This window comes from Hipposideros armiger, unplaced genomic scaffold (genome assembly GCF_001890085.2).
Source record: "Hipposideros armiger isolate ML-2016 unplaced genomic scaffold, ASM189008v1 scaffold_48, whole genome shotgun sequence".
Lineage (NCBI taxonomy): Eukaryota > Metazoa > Chordata > Mammalia > Chiroptera > Hipposideridae > Hipposideros > Hipposideros armiger.
In genome coordinates, this window is record NW_017731398.1 from 167,148 (window position 1) to 183,099 (window position 15,952).

Sequence of the window (15,952 nt, forward strand, 5' to 3'; positions counted from 1 at the left end):
CGCTCACGCTGGCTGCTGGCTACACACGGTAGCCCATGGCAACCCACTGCCACAGGGACTGCAGCCTACGCCGTCGCAGGCGACTCACAGCAGCCCAGCTCCAGGTTGAGCTGTTGTTCAGCATCATAGCTGTAGAGGGCAGTGTCACTGGCCCTCATATGTGGGATCTGAACCGGGGCCCTCCGGCATCCCAAGCCAGTTCTTAACCATCGCGCCACTTGGCCGGCCCACAGAGCTTGCACTCTTGAGCGAGCGCTTAACCAGCTGAGCCACACGACTGGCCCTGGATCAGCATTTAAATTGTTGTCATTTTTCATAGTGAATTAGCCACGATAGTCCAGGCGTGGTCTTCAATATGCCTTCGTGCCAAGCATTTGGCATAGTGGTCACACATAGCCCCTGGTGAATCTTGATGGATGAATGACTAAGTGGGGGATAGAGGGAGAGGACCTGGAGAAGCGGGCAGGGGCCATGGCTCTGATGGCCGGGCTGGGAATTTGAACTTCTCATCTGGGAGCAGGCACTGTCAGACCTGCTCTCATGGAAAGGCTCTCCTGGGAGCCCAGGCAGAATCAGCGTGGCCACATAGACTGCACACAGGTGTGGGAAACTGTGTAGCACTGTCCCCTGTATTCAGTCCCCTATATTTACTGACCCTCCTTACAGGAGGATTATACACCCCAACCCTGGTGAAGGCAGCCAATGGCCAAGTTACTTGTTTTGGCCAACGAAATATGAGTGGAAGAGATAGGTGACAATTTCCTGGAGCAGATTTAAGGGACAGTTAGTTTGCGGTTTGCCAGGTTCTCATTTCTCAGCCTTGGCAGTTGAGGAAGTACGGGTCAATCCCTTCAGCCTGTGTCCCTAAAGTGACTCTGCCGGGCAGAGGCCTCTCGCCAGCCGTGGACAGGTAAACATGAGTAAGAAATGAACAATGTTGCTTTAAGCCACTAAAATTGCGGGGGGGGGGGGCGGTTGTTACTGTAGCATAACAATGCCTAGCCTGACTGATACATGAGGGAACTGGACCTGGTGATTCTCAAGTCCCTTCCAGATGTGCCGAGCAGGCTGTGATTTTTCCAAGCTGCTTCTCTGTGGCATGGGCCTGAGGGTCTGCTCTTAGTTTGCTTGGGGACACTCAACCTCAAGTTCTTATGGAGACCTAGACTCCTTTGGAGGCCTTTCTGCTAGACCCGCTGCAGCAGCTGCTGTCCCGGCTGAGATATGGCTCCTGGTGACCTTTAAAGGGTGAGAAACATCAACAGCCATGTTGGAATCCGCAGTAAGAGGGTGTATCCTGCTCACCAGGAATCCGCTTCGTGAAGGGGAAACTGAGGCTGTAGTGCCATTTTAATGTAAACCCTTCATGCCAGTTGGGTACCGCTGCCTTCCCAATAGGGATGCATCTCCCAGAGCTGGAGATCCAGATGAGGGGCTTCCTTGGACATTGTAGCCTCAGGGCTCAGTGCAGTCACCAAAGACCCAGGTCTTCCATCTCTGTCCTCTAGGTGGGCTTTATCCTCAAGAACACCCCCCTTCATGATCACAAGGTGGCTGCCAGCAGCCACCAGGGCCACGTGGTTGCCTGCTAGTTCACACCAAAGAGAGACTGAGCGAAAACACTCCACCCAACCCATGGCCCCATTACCAGGGCAGATGGCACTGGCTGGCTCAGTCCCCATCCCACCAGGCCCAGCTCCCCCTTTCCATGACAGATATCACTATCCTGATGCAATTTGTAGAAAATAGAACCCACTTGCTCACATAATTGCAACAATATCATTAAATGCCTTAACTATAAAGGAAAGCCAAAAGGAAATGTATAATAAAATAATATGTACTTCAAAATGTATGCTAGAGGACCCAGTGAAACAATTAGGCGCCGTCACCTGCACGTAAAATCTCCATGAATATGGCAGCAATGGATGCAGACAGTTAGAGGTGGGTTGTTTGGGTGACTAAAATGCCACTGGTACCTGACTGGGTTGAAATGACACCTCTTGGGAAGATGCTAAACAACACAGAGCATAAGCTTCCTTAGAGTATGATGCTTGGATGTGTGCTCCTCCAGACAGGATCTGGTTTGCTTTTGCATGTCACCTGGGGAATGACTAACCTTAACTATTTTAAATACAGTAATGCCTTGGTTTGCAAGCATAATTCGTTCCGGAAACAGACTGCTCCAATTGCAAGACATCGCTCGTTTACCACGTTAAAATGTATTAGAGGGCCAGCCGAGTGGCGCGTTGGTTAAGAGCTGGCTTGGGACGCCAGAGGACCCCGGTTCGGATCCCACATATGAGGGCCAGTGACACTGCCCTCCACAGCTAAGATGCTGAACAACAGCTCAACCTGGAGCTGGGCTGCCATGAGTCTCTGGCGACGGCGTAGGCTGCAGCCCCTGCTGCAGTGGGTTGCCATGGGCTACTATGTGTAGCCAGCAGCCAGCGTGAGCAGCCGTCTAGAAGCCGGCGACTGATCTGCCTCGCCTGGGAAGAGCGCAGTGATGGTGCCAACTCGGGCCAGTGAAGCAACGTCCTCCACAACTAGACTGAAGAACAAAAGGGCAGCAACTTGTCTGTTCCCCTTCCCCCAATTCCCCAATAAAAATCTTTAAAAAAAAAAAAAGAACCCTTGCAATCCTGTCCCTTTAAAAGAATAAATAAATAAAAGCTGTACCAAAAAACTTTTCTGTTAATACGTAAAGTGGGATTAGAGCCTAGGCTCAGATTTTTCACCTGTGTCTCTATCCAGTGGGACATTTGAAAGTCATGTGGGATCCAGGCCAAAGCTTGTTATGCGCGACTGTCAGGAAGTTCTAGCCGCCACCCCTGCTCACCAAATATCCACAGCGTCCCCATCAGTAAGATAGCCAAAATATCCCAAAGAAATATACGCGTCCCTGGGGATACTGCTGTCCCTCTGGGAAACTTCTGGTCTGGTCCAGCCAGGAATCCTTTGTTGGACGTGGTCTGGGGTGGCTGCCTGAACAAAACTGGGGTTCTGTTAGCAAGCAGGAGGAGGGAAGTGAGGTGGGGAGGTGACCCCCAGCGTCCATGCCAGCCTTCACGCTCAACTGTTTCTCATAGGGTTCAGGGTCTACTCCTGAGGTCCCCTCCTAGGATGGAAAAATTTTAGAATGTACTCAGAGGGGCTCTCAGGAGAGCTTCCTTAAACTGCGTGTGTGTGTGTGTGTGTGTGTGTGTGTGTCTTTCTCGCTGACACAGAACTTACATCCCTCAGCCAGACAGAGAGAGGAGGTGGAGGTGGGGTAGGCTGGTCCTGTGCCCATTGAGAGAGAACACGCCCCCTCCCCAGGGCACTCACTCAGATGGGTCTAGCTGCTCCTACCACAGGACACCTCTTTCCTGCTATAATCTCCCCTTGGGCTACTCACCTTTTAAAAAAATTAATTCGTAGGAAGTCTTTATGTATTATAGACACTATTCCCCTTGTTACTTGTGCTGTTGACATTTTCTTCCAAATGTCACTTTTAGCTTCCTCTAAGGTATTTTTTTGCCTCGTGTAAGTCGTTTTGTTTTCATGTCATCAAATCTGAAATTCTATTCCTGTGAGTACATCGGTATTGTGAGGCTGGGTGAGCTGGTGGTTCTCCCGTGCTGCCGGGACGAGGGAACTGTGCGATGGGAAGGGCAGCTCACAGGCCTGTGACATGGGTGGTTCTTTGAGCCTTCCTGGGCCAGGCAAGTGCCCAGAGGCCTAGAAAAAAACCTCCCCTCCACTTCTGTCCTCAGGGCCTGGGATGCAGAGTTCCTCGTGAACCCTACCCATAATCCTTCTGAAGCCATGAATGGCTGACAGTTCTGTCTGAGGCAGGTGGAGGGGCCCCTGGAGGTCATCTCCTGGCTTCAGGAGTGGGTCAAGCAGAGCTTCCATGTGGCCAGGCGGAGGCCCCCGAGGGCTGGGCGTCAGAGGAAATGGGGGTAAATCTCAGCACTGCAGCTAACAGGCTACGTGGCCTTGGCTCAGTCCCTGCCCCTGTCTGGGCTCAGTTTCCTCTTCTGTCCAAGGAGAGGGTTGACCATCATGGTCTCAAGCTTCCCTTTCACTGCAGATATCCCACCACTGTTTCTCCACATACGCCTCCCTTGGAAGAGCCTCCTGCTGGGAGCTGCCTCGTCCTGCCCCTGCACAGACTCAACACCTAGGGTAGAAGGGTGAGGGTGTCGGAGGGGGGTATCTGTTGCCCCAGAAACTTGTTCCTGGTATGGGATATGACTTCTGAGCCTCCCTGCTGTCTGCCTTCAGCCCTGGAGGTATAGAATGAAGGCAGGCACCTGGTGACCGGTTTCATTCCCGCTCCCTCTCTCTGGCCTGGGAGGGGGCACTGCAGTGCATGGGCTCAGGAAAGGGTGTCACTACCCCCAGCTTTCCAGCTTAGGGTTCCCCCAGAGCTGGCCTGATGGGGAGGGCACCCCACAGCCTGGCTTTCCTAAAAGCCACACAAAAAATGTCTCTGAGACTGTCTTCCCAGTGCCCGCCTGTCCTCCCAAGATCCCAGCTTGTCTTGCGTTTGCTCATCCGCTGACCCCTAGTTGGACTGTCAGGAGTGACTCAGCCCTCTTGAGGTCACCTTGGTTTCCCCCTTACACGTGCTAGGGGCATGAGACCTTAGAGCAAATGGCCCGGGAGCCACACAGGACCGTACTCCTGCAGCGGCCTCTGGAGACAGATCTGTGCCCCTCCCCTGGCACATCAGTCATCTCTCTGGGTCTCAGTTCCGCCACCTTCCAAGTGTGCACAGGCACGCCAGTGAGAGCTCTCCCTCCCTCCAAACTCAGCCCTACGCAGGCTTCAATGCAAGTCCCTGTCCAGGCAGCAGGATGAGCCTTGTGAAAGGTCTTCAGAGCCCGTTGATGAATAGTTAGTGGGTGGAGTGGGGGCCAGAGGCCACGAGCCAAGCGGCTGGGAATCCTGGAGCTTCAGAGTCAGGACGGAGCAGGCCTGACTCACAAAGGGGGTGACACACTTCCCTTCCCAGCTCCGAGGTTCCCAAGCCTCAATTTCCTGAACAAAGGTCAGCCCCGCTTGCCGCTGATGCTCTTTTGGGAGCCTTGGCTTTGGTCAGCAGGGAAGAAAGACTCCTTCTCTCTGGGTGGTGGCGGCCCTGGCACAGGGCTGCCTGGGAAACACAGTCCAGTGTGTGGCTCCAATGGGCATTCAGAAGCTCAGGGCCTGGCAGGCTCTGCCAGCTGCCGGAAAAAGGGGACATTATGCCGTCCTCACCCGAGCCAACCAGGCTCTCCCTCTGCTGCTCTTGGGGGCCTGGCAGACTCCCTGCTCCCAGGGTGGGCTGGGACCCAGAGGTGCCTGCAGCCAGGGGCCAGGACCCCGCTCTAAGTCCAGAAACCTTAGTGTGAGCACTACTTTTGGGCATAACAACTAATGGAGAACGAATGATCGTTGCACAAACAGGACCTAAGAAATGTAGCTGCTATGTATAGAGCCTCGCCTGTGGGAGGGGCCTGGCACTCCTCATCTCCTGTAACGCACACCCCATCTCACAAGCACCATTTCTACACAAGCACCATTTAGCGATGAAGAAACTGAAGCTCACTGGGTTACGAAGCCACTGAGGTCACCTAGCCAGAGCTGCAGCGCCCAGGCATCCTGACGCCTGAGTTCTGGGCACTTCCAGGATGCTTTCCATGGTACCAGGCCCCTTGAGTGAGATTCCTATCTGACACCTCCGTTGGCTAAGGACATGGGTCTTGTCAGTGCGATTGGCCAGTTGTGGGGGTGTTTAGAAGAGGAAATGTGTCTAAGTCTCCTGAGCTGCGTGCCATTTGCAATCCAGCCACCCCCCAGGAGTCCCACCCCTCACTAGAGGCCTGAAGGCCTTTCGGAAGCCCACTGTCATCCGTCACCAGTTCCTGTTGCTCTCCTGGAAGTAAGAAAGCAGCATTTTAACTCTCCCACCTGCCCGTGCTGGGGGCTCTTCTGGTACTTTCCGGGGCCCCCTGGCCAGCGGGGCGGGTGTTCTCTCAGCTTTCATTAACTCCCAGCGCAGCTGCCCAGGCTGTGGGTGGCTGGGGCCCAGCTGGGCCCCCCGTGGCAGGGTGGGGTGGGGCCGTTGGGAGGATGCCTGGGTGGGCGGTTAGTGAGAGCTGGCTTCCTGGGGCCTCTCCGGGTGCTGAGCAGTGTGGCCATTTCCGAAGGCCCCTTTGTTTGTCCCTTTATCCCGAAGAGCGGCTGCAATTGTGTAGGGCACAAAGCCCCCATGGCCCTGACTTCCCACCCCTGCCTGTGGCCTGGCAGGGAGAGGGTTTCCCAGGCTCCCCGTGAAGGCAGCCTCCTGCCCCTCCCAAGCAGCCGGAGACCCAGACCCCAAGACCTGTTCATTTAGCCCACATCAGCTCCCCCACCCCCGGGACCCAGCCATTCACACAGGCCAGCAGCTCACTGGTCCTCCAGTGCCCATCCCTGGACACACACGGCATTCCTGCTGTAAACGTCGGGGGGGGGGGAGACTCCAGGAACATACTGTGTGCTCCGTTCACCTACTGCAAAAGCGTTGTCAGAGGGTTTGCTGACAAGCCAGCAGGTTAGGGTGGACCGAGTGCGGGCCACCCCAAGAGGCAGCTGGAGAGTGGGGTAAGGCTGGGGAGTGGGCCAGAGGTCATGTCTCCGGGGTCCTTGCAGCTGCCCTGTGCCGAAGGAGGGAGAAGGGAAGAGGAAGTCCTTTAAATGCGGGAGTGCTCAGCCCTGTGCCCAAATGACAGCGTTCAGTGTTACCGGTGTTACCCCATCGACAGCTAAGGCGGAGCGAAGTCAGTGACTTTCTCAAGGTCTCACAGCTCGTGCATGGAATGCAAGGCCGTGGGCTCTGACCCCTAAGACTGTGCTTTAACCACTCTTCCAGAAAGAGGGCAGCAGGCGGCAGGACCCTGCAAATGAGGGCAGAGGAGCGTCCTGGGAGAACCCGGTAGGGGGCCTGGAACCTCCCTCCCTCCCATCTGTCCGCCCACCCAGGAGCCCTCCCTCTGAGATGTCACATGAATTCAGCATTGATAAAAGCCCACCGAGAGGTGGGGGGGGGTGCAGCCACAGCTGCAGGAGTGAGGCATGAAGTGGGAAAGAAGGGAGGCAGCCAGCCAGAGACACCCCCAACCCCCAACTGCCCGTTGGAGCAGAAAGGGGCCTGTCAGATGTGGGAGGACCAGGGGCTACCCCCTGCTGAGGGAAGGCACTCAGCTCAGGCCTCTTGCCAGGCCCAAAGAGGGCCTGACTCTGGCTGAGCCAATTTGGAGCAGAGCAGCAGGTTTGGGGGCTGGCGGGGGGGCTGGGGGTTTGGCCCAGCAACCAGGATCTTGCCCTTCACATGGCGTCCCTTGCATTTGTAGGTCCCAGGCCCTCTGTGTAGGGGGGCAGTAAGGGATCCTGGCAGCAGGGACCCCTGTTGCTGGCCCGCTGAGCACCCCAGACTAAATGTGTGCAAACACCAGGGCCTAAGAGGAGGAGGTCCATTTGACAGATGAGGAAACCGAGGCCCAGATAGGGGAAGGGACTTTTGTGAGTTCACACAGCAGATTACTGGCAGTCAGGGCTCTTGGCTCTCAGAGGAGAGGATTCAGGGAGGGCTGTCAGGGATCCCCCTCCTTGTCCTGTACTGGGTCACCAGCTCAACAGGGCTCAGCGTCTAGGGGCAACACCTTCCCAGGACAGGGGCTCAGGTCGAGAGGGAGCACTTATGGGGCTCCCTGCAGCACCAGCTAGCCCCTATGGCACCTCCACTTGGATGAGAAGAGGGGATCCCTTCCCTAACACTTACCTCCCTGTGCTGGATAGCTGCCACACCCAGACTTTCTGACTGCCCCCCGAATATGCAGCCGGTCTTAAGAGGTCACCTTTAGGAGAGCCTGTTGGCTGAGCTAGCTGCCCCTCCACTGGGCTTCCCCTTATATGGGCCTTGCCTTGCTGCAATGACCCTTTGGATTGTTACTAAGAGTTAATACTAAACGCTAAGATTAGTGATAATCTTATTATGAAGCCCATTCTACAGGTGAAGAAACCGAGGCCCAGAGAGGTTAGTCCCTTCCTGATGGGGGTATGTCAGTCCTGTCACATGCACTGCTTCTGGGAAATGTGAGGTGAATGAGCTGGTGACCAAGCCGCCAGGATCTGCGTGGGTGGGTGGGCACAGTGGGCGGCACCAGGTCCCTGATCCCACGGGGTTCTGTGTCCCAGCCCGAGGGGCTCCAGGACCCTCTGAAACTAGCACCGGGCCCCAGCCTCAGCTTTGCCAGGTAGGAGATGTGTGAGCCTCATTTTCTGAGCTTCTGGGGCGCCATCTTTCAAACGGACGGGACCGCCCTGCCTCGGCCCCCCTTGCAGGCTGATTTGAGGGGCTCAGACAGGATCATGGACGTGAATGTGCTTTGAAAATATAAAGCTTCACACAAACAGAAAACAGAGCTCAGCATCAATAAAAGCCACCCACCTCTCTGGCTCCCACCCAGGGGCGGGAGCTCCCCAGGCTGCTGGAGATAGGGGTGTTCAGGCTGTCCAGGGCCACCTGTTCCCTTCCTGGCTGGGTCTGGAGTCCCCCTAAGTCTTTGTGGGGGTGGGTTGGCAGCCTGCTGGGGTGTCCGCCTGGGAGTATAGGACAGTGCGTTCTGGGCCCTGGGAGGCCCCTGTGGCTGCGTGCCTTAGAACAGGGAGTGTCAGTCCCCACGTGTAAGATAACCTGCTTGTTCAGGGCTTGCCATGAAGATTGAGAGGGGAAGGGGGGTTAAAATCCAGTCCAGAGCGGGCACCCTTTCCTAATGTTCGCACAAGACTTGTTTGGGCTGACAGCATGCATGGGCACAGGCCCCGTCGGGAGGGGCTGGCTGGCCCTGAGAGTCTCCAGGACTCCCTGAGGTTAGAGCAGTTCCCCAGTCGGGGACATTCAGGCGGGAGGGCAGGGTGGACAGTACCCAGTGGCCCAGGAGGAACCTGGGTAGGCAACTTGTGCATGGAGGTGTGGCCGGCAGGCCCTGGGCTGTGATCCACCATTGCCCGCAGAGGTGGCATCTGATGCCAGGCCCTCCTCACCGTGCCCCAGTCCCCCTCTCTTAGAAAGAAGGAAACAGATAATAAAGTTCTCATTTCCATCATATTTGCCATTTCCTGGTCTAAGTAAAGACTGTCAGGAGAGCGACAAGCTGAAAGCTGCTGATTACTGTGGTTTCAAGGCAGCCACCAGTGAAAAGAGCCAACATCAGAAATAACGTGGTCCAGCTTGTTTTGGGTGCCTAGCCCTGCAATTAGTCAGCATTGGAATGGGATGGGGAAGATGGGTAAGGGCCTGTGCGCTCACCCCCAGGACATGGGGAACCTGGCAATTAAAGGGACAAACACTCTCCGCTCTCTGCGGGGGGGTGGTAGGGTCTGAAGTTGGAGGCAGAGCCACTACAAAATCAGTGTGGTTATTTTGAATTCAAACCCATATGGGTACTCTGTGGCTTGAGTCTCCTCCCCCCCACCACCCCCAAATCCCTGGGATTACCATTCAAACCCATTTAGCAGCCTGCCCTCTGGGGGCCTAAATGTTAGAACAGACGAGGCTGATGGACACCCACACACACACTCAGAGGCATTTAATCAGTCTGGCAGGAGGGACTGTTTACAGAAGTGATTTCATTTATTTTATTCCCAGTATCAAGCAAGGCTTGGCAGGGAAGAAACCTTTCCTCTGGGTCCGCTGGTAAACTCTGCAACTTGTTTGCAAGCTTGTGTTCAACATATGGTGTCATAGGAATACAGAGCGTTTGGGCCCCGGTTCCAGCTCACACTTCCCAGTTCGAGTCATCTGAGTTATTAATTTTGATGGCGCTCGTAACATCAGGCCCACGACCATCTGGCATCCTGCGGCTGGCCCCCCGCATTGGTGGAGCCCCCTGGTTGCTGGGGCTGCTTTCTGGGATACAGGGGCTGCCAGCCAGAGCCCAGGCCTCCTCCATGGTGGGCTCATGCCCAGGCTTCTAGGTGGAGGAAGACCTCCGGGTCCCTTGCCCGGAAATGTCTGAGGCCACAGGCACTTGATCTCCTGATCTTTGAACCTCCTGAGGATCAGTAAATTAATCCACTAAAGAGGCTTGGTTGTTTTTATCTGACTCCTAACGCTCCCCCCCCCACCCCCGCCCACACCCAGTGCCCCTTTGTACACCCTGGGGGCTGAGAGACAGGACAAGGCTAAAACCCACAGAGGGGTCAGAGGGGAGGGCCTGGCAATTAACCCCACATCCTGAGCAGGGTGGGGTCAGGGGTCATGGGGTGGGGGAGGAGCTGACCACCAGCGGCCACGCCCAGGAGGAAGCCTCCAGGGGCACCCACAGGTGGGATGCCAGCCAGGCCCCCAGCTGGGGAGAGAGCGGGCAGGAAGTTCCTATGCTGGCACCACCTCCCTGCACCAGCCTCCCTGACTCGGAGGAGCATTCTTCTCGCTTTGCTCGGGCACCATGGCAGGGCCCATCCTGCTGGGGCCAGGTCTCTTCCTGGGGTGGGACCCTGCCTCCGCCCCCTCTCCGGCCCCAATCTCTGAGCAGCAGCTGATTCCCCCCCCCCACCATGCCTCCCCCCTCTCTACTTTTGGAGGAGAATAACCTGTGATAATTTTTTCTTCTTCTTTCTGGCAACTAATGGACTCCTTAAATAGCAAAAATTGCGGCCTGTAATTAAGATCTTGCTTTTTAAATGATTAATCATTGTAACCCCTTGGAGCAGCATCCTACTTTCCACTCTCCTCACATTGAAATGCAGATCGTTGGCAAGGGAGGGAGGCCCTCGCAAGCCACGGAGGAGCAATTAAACCTTCCCAGCTGTCACTGGTCCTGGGCTGCCTCCTGGCCTGCTGTCCAGACGCCTTGGAGAGCGCGCAGGGCCCCTGCTCCACGCCGCACTCGCCGGTGGCCTGGCTTGGGGGCACTGGCGGGTCTGTCTCCAAGCCCCACCTGGGCCTGGCAGCCCAGCCGCTGGCTCTGGGCAACTCCTAGGAACACAGATGACGGTTTTGTCGAGCACTTTCTACACGCCCAGCACCTTCGTAATAAGATCTCTTCCCATGTTCACAGTGGCCACCTGAGAGAAGCGTGAAGGTAGCTTATTTCTCCAAAGGGGTAAATGGGAGGCACACATTCACAGAATGAGTTAGTGGGCCCAGGAGGATTTCAAACAAGCTCGAACTGATCCCAAACCTAGGCTTGTGGTTGGCGGGAGGTCACAGGGACCCCTCACTGAACACTCAGGAAAGTACACACCCAGTTAGCCCCTCGCCGCTCGCACAGGGCTCTCTGGATCGATCTCCCATCCTTGCAACTGAGTGCCAACAGTGACCAGCCCACCGAAGTGTTTTCTTTTCCATGCAGACAGGGACTGGCAACATGATTTGGGGATGATACGTCATTAGCACTCAATACGGAACCCAGTGTCCATACCTCTCATCTTACTCAAGAGGACACTGGGGCCCAGGGGTTAAGGGACTTGGCCAAGATCACATGTCACATATATAGCACTTAGCGGGGTAAACCCGCTCATGGCTTGCTGCACGAGTAAACCTGGGCAGACACTCTTCCTTCAGGGCTCTGCTCTGCATTTTCACAGACCAGTGTGTGTGTGTGTGTGTGTGTGTGTGTGTGCGTGCGCGCGCGCGCAGTGGTGGTTGGGGATGGGGGCAGCTCCCTCCTTATAACTGTGCCAGAGGAAGAGGCAGGAGACAGAACAGACTCAGGCGTGAGCAGGGCTGCCTCGGGTGGCCGTGCAAGACCCCTGCACAGGCTCACTGGGCTGGGAGCCTGAAAGGCCCATCACTGCTGCCCAAGCAGGATGTGTTCTCTCACCAGAGAGAGACCCGCCCTTGCCAAGATCCTAGACATCACATCCTGTGGGTAGGAGGTGGCACCTGTCCCATGCAGGACAATTGGGCGAGATAGGGCAAAATCACAAGTAGAAAGTCATCCTACAGATACACTCACACTTGTGAGATCCGATTCGTGTGCACGGTTATTTGTTGCAGTGATATTTGTAAAATCAAAAGGCTGAAACGATACTTTGAAGCTGAGTAAAATGAGGGAAAAATAAGAGCACCAGTTTGTATTGGTTTGTTTATGTATGGAGAAACTCTGGAAGGATACATAAGAAACGAATAACAGTTATCTTTTTAGGGAGTAGTGAGAACGCGGCAGATGGGGACAAGGACGGGGAGGAGACTTCTTGCTAGAAACCTTTTTATTTTTATACCAGGTGAAAGTATTAGCTAGCCAAAAGAATGAAATACGAATGATCTTAGATGCCTCCGTTGATATGGTACATGCTTACGTACAGGCTCATACAATGTCACCACCCCATCAGCTGGTCCCAGTTCTCTCAAGGGCACCCCCCCCCCAGTGGGGACCCACTCTTATGGGAGGTGCCCACGAGACGGCACCACTTACGGCCTGTCTGCAGGGGTGTCCGGTGCAGACTGCAGTCCCCTTTCCTTCCTCAGGGATATTCCAGCTTCCTTGGCTGCTTCTTACTTGGCCAGTCTCATGTTGGGACTCACCCCGTAATCCAGGCGTCGCTGTGGGCCACCTCGTCACACCTTCAGAGCGTCACAGTGGTTCAAGGCCCTGGCCGCAACCGTATGTGTCTGGGGCGCACACACATGCACACAGGCCTTGCGTGGGCCCGTCCGCAGGTCACGGATACCTTGACCGCCATTAGGAACGGACTGAGGAGTGGTGAGTGGGAGACAGGGAGAGAGGGAACTGGGCTCACCTGTCCTGAGCCAACACCTTCCATGAGTTTAGACCCAACTGGGGAACAAGGGCCCACATCCCTTGGGACTAAGAGAAGCCGAGAGTATGTGAGCTCAGGCGACAGACCCCCCCCTGGACTCAAAACCCAGCCTGCTGCCTGCTCACGGTGTGCCAGGGTCGGTCCTAGAATGTGTCGGTAACACTGGCAGGTATGCACACGGAGGAGGCACAGAGCAGTCAGCTTGCTTGCTCAGGTCCCCTACCTGGGAAGCGGCAGCCCCAGGATCACATCTGGCAGGCTGGCCTAGTGGCCGTGCTCTTCCCTGTGCCACTGAGGGGACCGCCTCTGAGCTCTGAGGGGGTCCACCCAGGTACACAGTAGGTGCTCAGTAAGCAGCAAGGTCACTCGTTATTAGAGCGGGTTCTGCTCTCTACCCTGTAAAAGGCGGCCCGTTGGCTTTTGCTCAGAGTGTGACACATGCTCTGTAGCCCAAAGGGTCCGTCGCCTGGTCCTGCTGGACACGTTTCAGGACAGATGTCCCAGGGAGCTTGGGGGTCCTCAGGAAATACCTGTACTGCCCAAGACCCCCCAAGAATCAGGTCTCTCGGGGCAAGGCCACCGCCGGGGTAACCGCCTGCCCGGAAGGGGCAGCTCAGCTCACTGTGCCCGGAATCAGTGCTCTGTCCCAGGTCCTCACCTCCCCTCAAGGTGGCTGTCAGTGGCACAGTCTCTTCTCCCACTCTGAAAGTACAAAACTAGGAATATAAGCCCCGAGTCGTCCTGCTCTGTCAGGTAGGATTGTTTCTGGCTGCAAGTAACCAGCAGCCTGATGGATGGGACAAGGGCTTAAAGAAATGCAGCCTTATTCATTTCACACAGCAGGAGGGCTGAAGGGTGGTGGTCCCCAGGTTGGCCCGGTGGCTCAGGGACATCAGTGCAGCAGGCATCTCTGGTGGTCCCGGGACTTGAATCTCAGGCAAGAGCCCATCAGGAGGAAGTGAACCCTGATCCAAGCCAGTAGCTGCAGAGGCACTGGGCCAGCCTGGCACTGACGAAGGCCTGGGAAGGAGGCCTGACTGATACAGGGGGATTGTGTGGCTCCCAGATTGCCCCGCTGCCCGTCCCCTCCCCAAGGCTTGGCCTGGCCTGGAGGATGAGCTGCTCCTTTCTCCCCCCACCCCGCATTCCAGGACACCCCCCAGGGCTGGGTCAGGCCAGCTCAGCCTGTTCCCATCCTCCCCGGACTGATGAATGCCAGGGCCGCTTCCAGAGTCACAATCGCCAAATTAGGTTCCCAAAGGCATCCCAGGCCTGGCCTGGAAACACCTCCCCAGCTGAAAGGAGGCGCGTCTGGACGGAGCAGACGTCTTTATTCAGCTGTAATTGACGTTTCACAGACGTCTGTAACTCCGTCTGGAGGGACACAAAGCGCCCCCATGCTCGGCCCAGGCAGCCTCTTTATGTGGCCCCCTTTCATCTGGCAGTCAAAAGTGTATGAGCCGCCTGGGCCGTCCTACCGGTCCTGGGCCTGGGACAAAGGCAGGCGCTGCACACACAGGCCTCCCGGTGGGCCTTCACATCCCGAGGGCTTTATGCTAATCCAGCACCAGCCCGGGGACCCCTCCTGCATATCCATGGGCGATGGGCGGCTGCCAGCCTGGCCCCGGCAGCCTCTAAGGATGGGGAGAGTTTCTTCTGTTTTACTGAGAGAAGGGGTGGCCCGGGCAGTCAGGCCTGAGCTGGTGGGTCCACCTGAGCCTGGACTCAGCTGAGGGAGAGGAAGAAGGGACCTTAGCGCCCAGAGGGGGTTCTTAGCCTGGGGTCCATGGCTCCCAGGGGGACGGACATGTGAACCTCTCAAATTCTGTGCAAATCTGTACATAGGTCCTTTTCTCTAGGGAGAGGGTCCATGTCTTTCGTCAGATGCTCAAAAAGATCAATCTTAACGCTGGACTCACGTAACGACCCATTATATGGATGTGAAAGCTAAGGCCTTTCTCCTGCTCAGAGACTCTCTCTGCTCTATCAGAGGCTGGGCAGGTAACTGTAAGGAGGTATCCAGGTTCAAGGAGGAGGGACCCCCCAGGACAGGGGAGTGTGCAATGGTCTGCCGTAGTCCAGTGTTGCCAGGTCCTCAAGAGAAAACATTTTTTAAAGGTGAAATTTGCCAATTGAAAAACGCAGATTTGTATTTTGAGGCCACAGTTAGAGGGGTGGCATACGTAGCCCATAGGCTGTTCAGTTTGAGACCTTTGCTTTTGGCCTCCCTGAGTCCCCTTCCTCTGTTCCCAAGGCTGCAGGCAAGGGGGCTTGGATGTAGCCCCCAGCCCCAGTTCTCCCCCTGCACAGGTTCCCCCCTTGCCCAGAAGTCAGAAGAGGGTCGCGATGTAGGGCTGGTGTCCAGAAGGAAGCCACGCCAGTTGTCCTTGGTGCCCTGGGACATGTCTGCAGCCCTCTGACTGCGTGGCTTCTGCTTTCAGTTGTCAGCCCCAGCTGAGATGTCCCCTCTCCAGTGACTGCAATTCTTTGCCTTTCCTGAGTCCCGCTGTTTCTCTGCCAGAGGCAGAAGTGACAGGTTAATGACAGTCTGTACCGATCCCTGCAGGGTGCCCTGACCTTCCCTCTGGGCTTGGCATGATCGCACAGATCACCCTCCAGAGAGGGCGCGAGGGATGGGGAGGAGTCGGAGGAGGGGGGAGAGGGAGGAGAGAGAGAGAGAGAGAGAGAGAGAGAGAGAGAGAGAGAGGAAGAGAGAGAGGGAAGAGAGAGAGAGACACAGAGACACAGAGACACAGAGAGAAAGACAGAAAGAGAAAGAGAGAGAGAGAGAGAGGAAGGAAAGGAGGGAGGAAGGAAGGGAGGGAATCAGGCAGATAAAGAGAGAGAAATAGAGGGAAAATCAAAGAGAGAGAGAGAGAGAAGAGACTGGGCATGGTGCGGGGAGAGACAGAAGGAGACAGATGGAGGGAGAGACGCAGAGAGCAAGGCTGACACAGAGAAAGCCAGACAGATACCGACGGGAGACAGAAAGAGACCACAGGAGAGAAGAGGCAAGAAGACAAGGTGGGGGTGCACAGCCCCAGGTGCCCCGCGGTCCCCGCTTCCAGCCTCCCATGGCAACGCCACCTCCGCAGTTCTCAGCCCTGGGGCGCGTCTGTGAGGGCGAGAATCAGCCCCCTCCCTGATTTGCTCTTTGCTCTGACACCTGGGG

General features: G+C 56.1%; 2 protein-coding genes across 16 annotated transcripts in view; one reads left to right on the plus strand and one right to left on the minus strand.

Moving 5' to 3' along the window:
• Positions 1 to 15,952, plus strand: part of TICRR (TOPBP1 interacting checkpoint and replication regulator) — a 144,885-nt gene that overhangs the window by 26,722 nt on the left and 102,211 nt on the right. The gene's annotated exons all lie outside the window — the stretch shown is intronic.
• The window catches only part of RHCG (Rh family C glycoprotein), a 44,114-nt gene continuing 40,375 nt past the window's right edge, over positions 12,214 to 15,952 (minus strand). Inside the window, exon 12 of the transcript XR_002123747.1 lies at positions 12,214 to 15,294. The gene's annotated coding sequence lies outside the window, so the exon portion shown is untranslated. The remainder of the gene's footprint in view (positions 15,295 to 15,952) is intronic.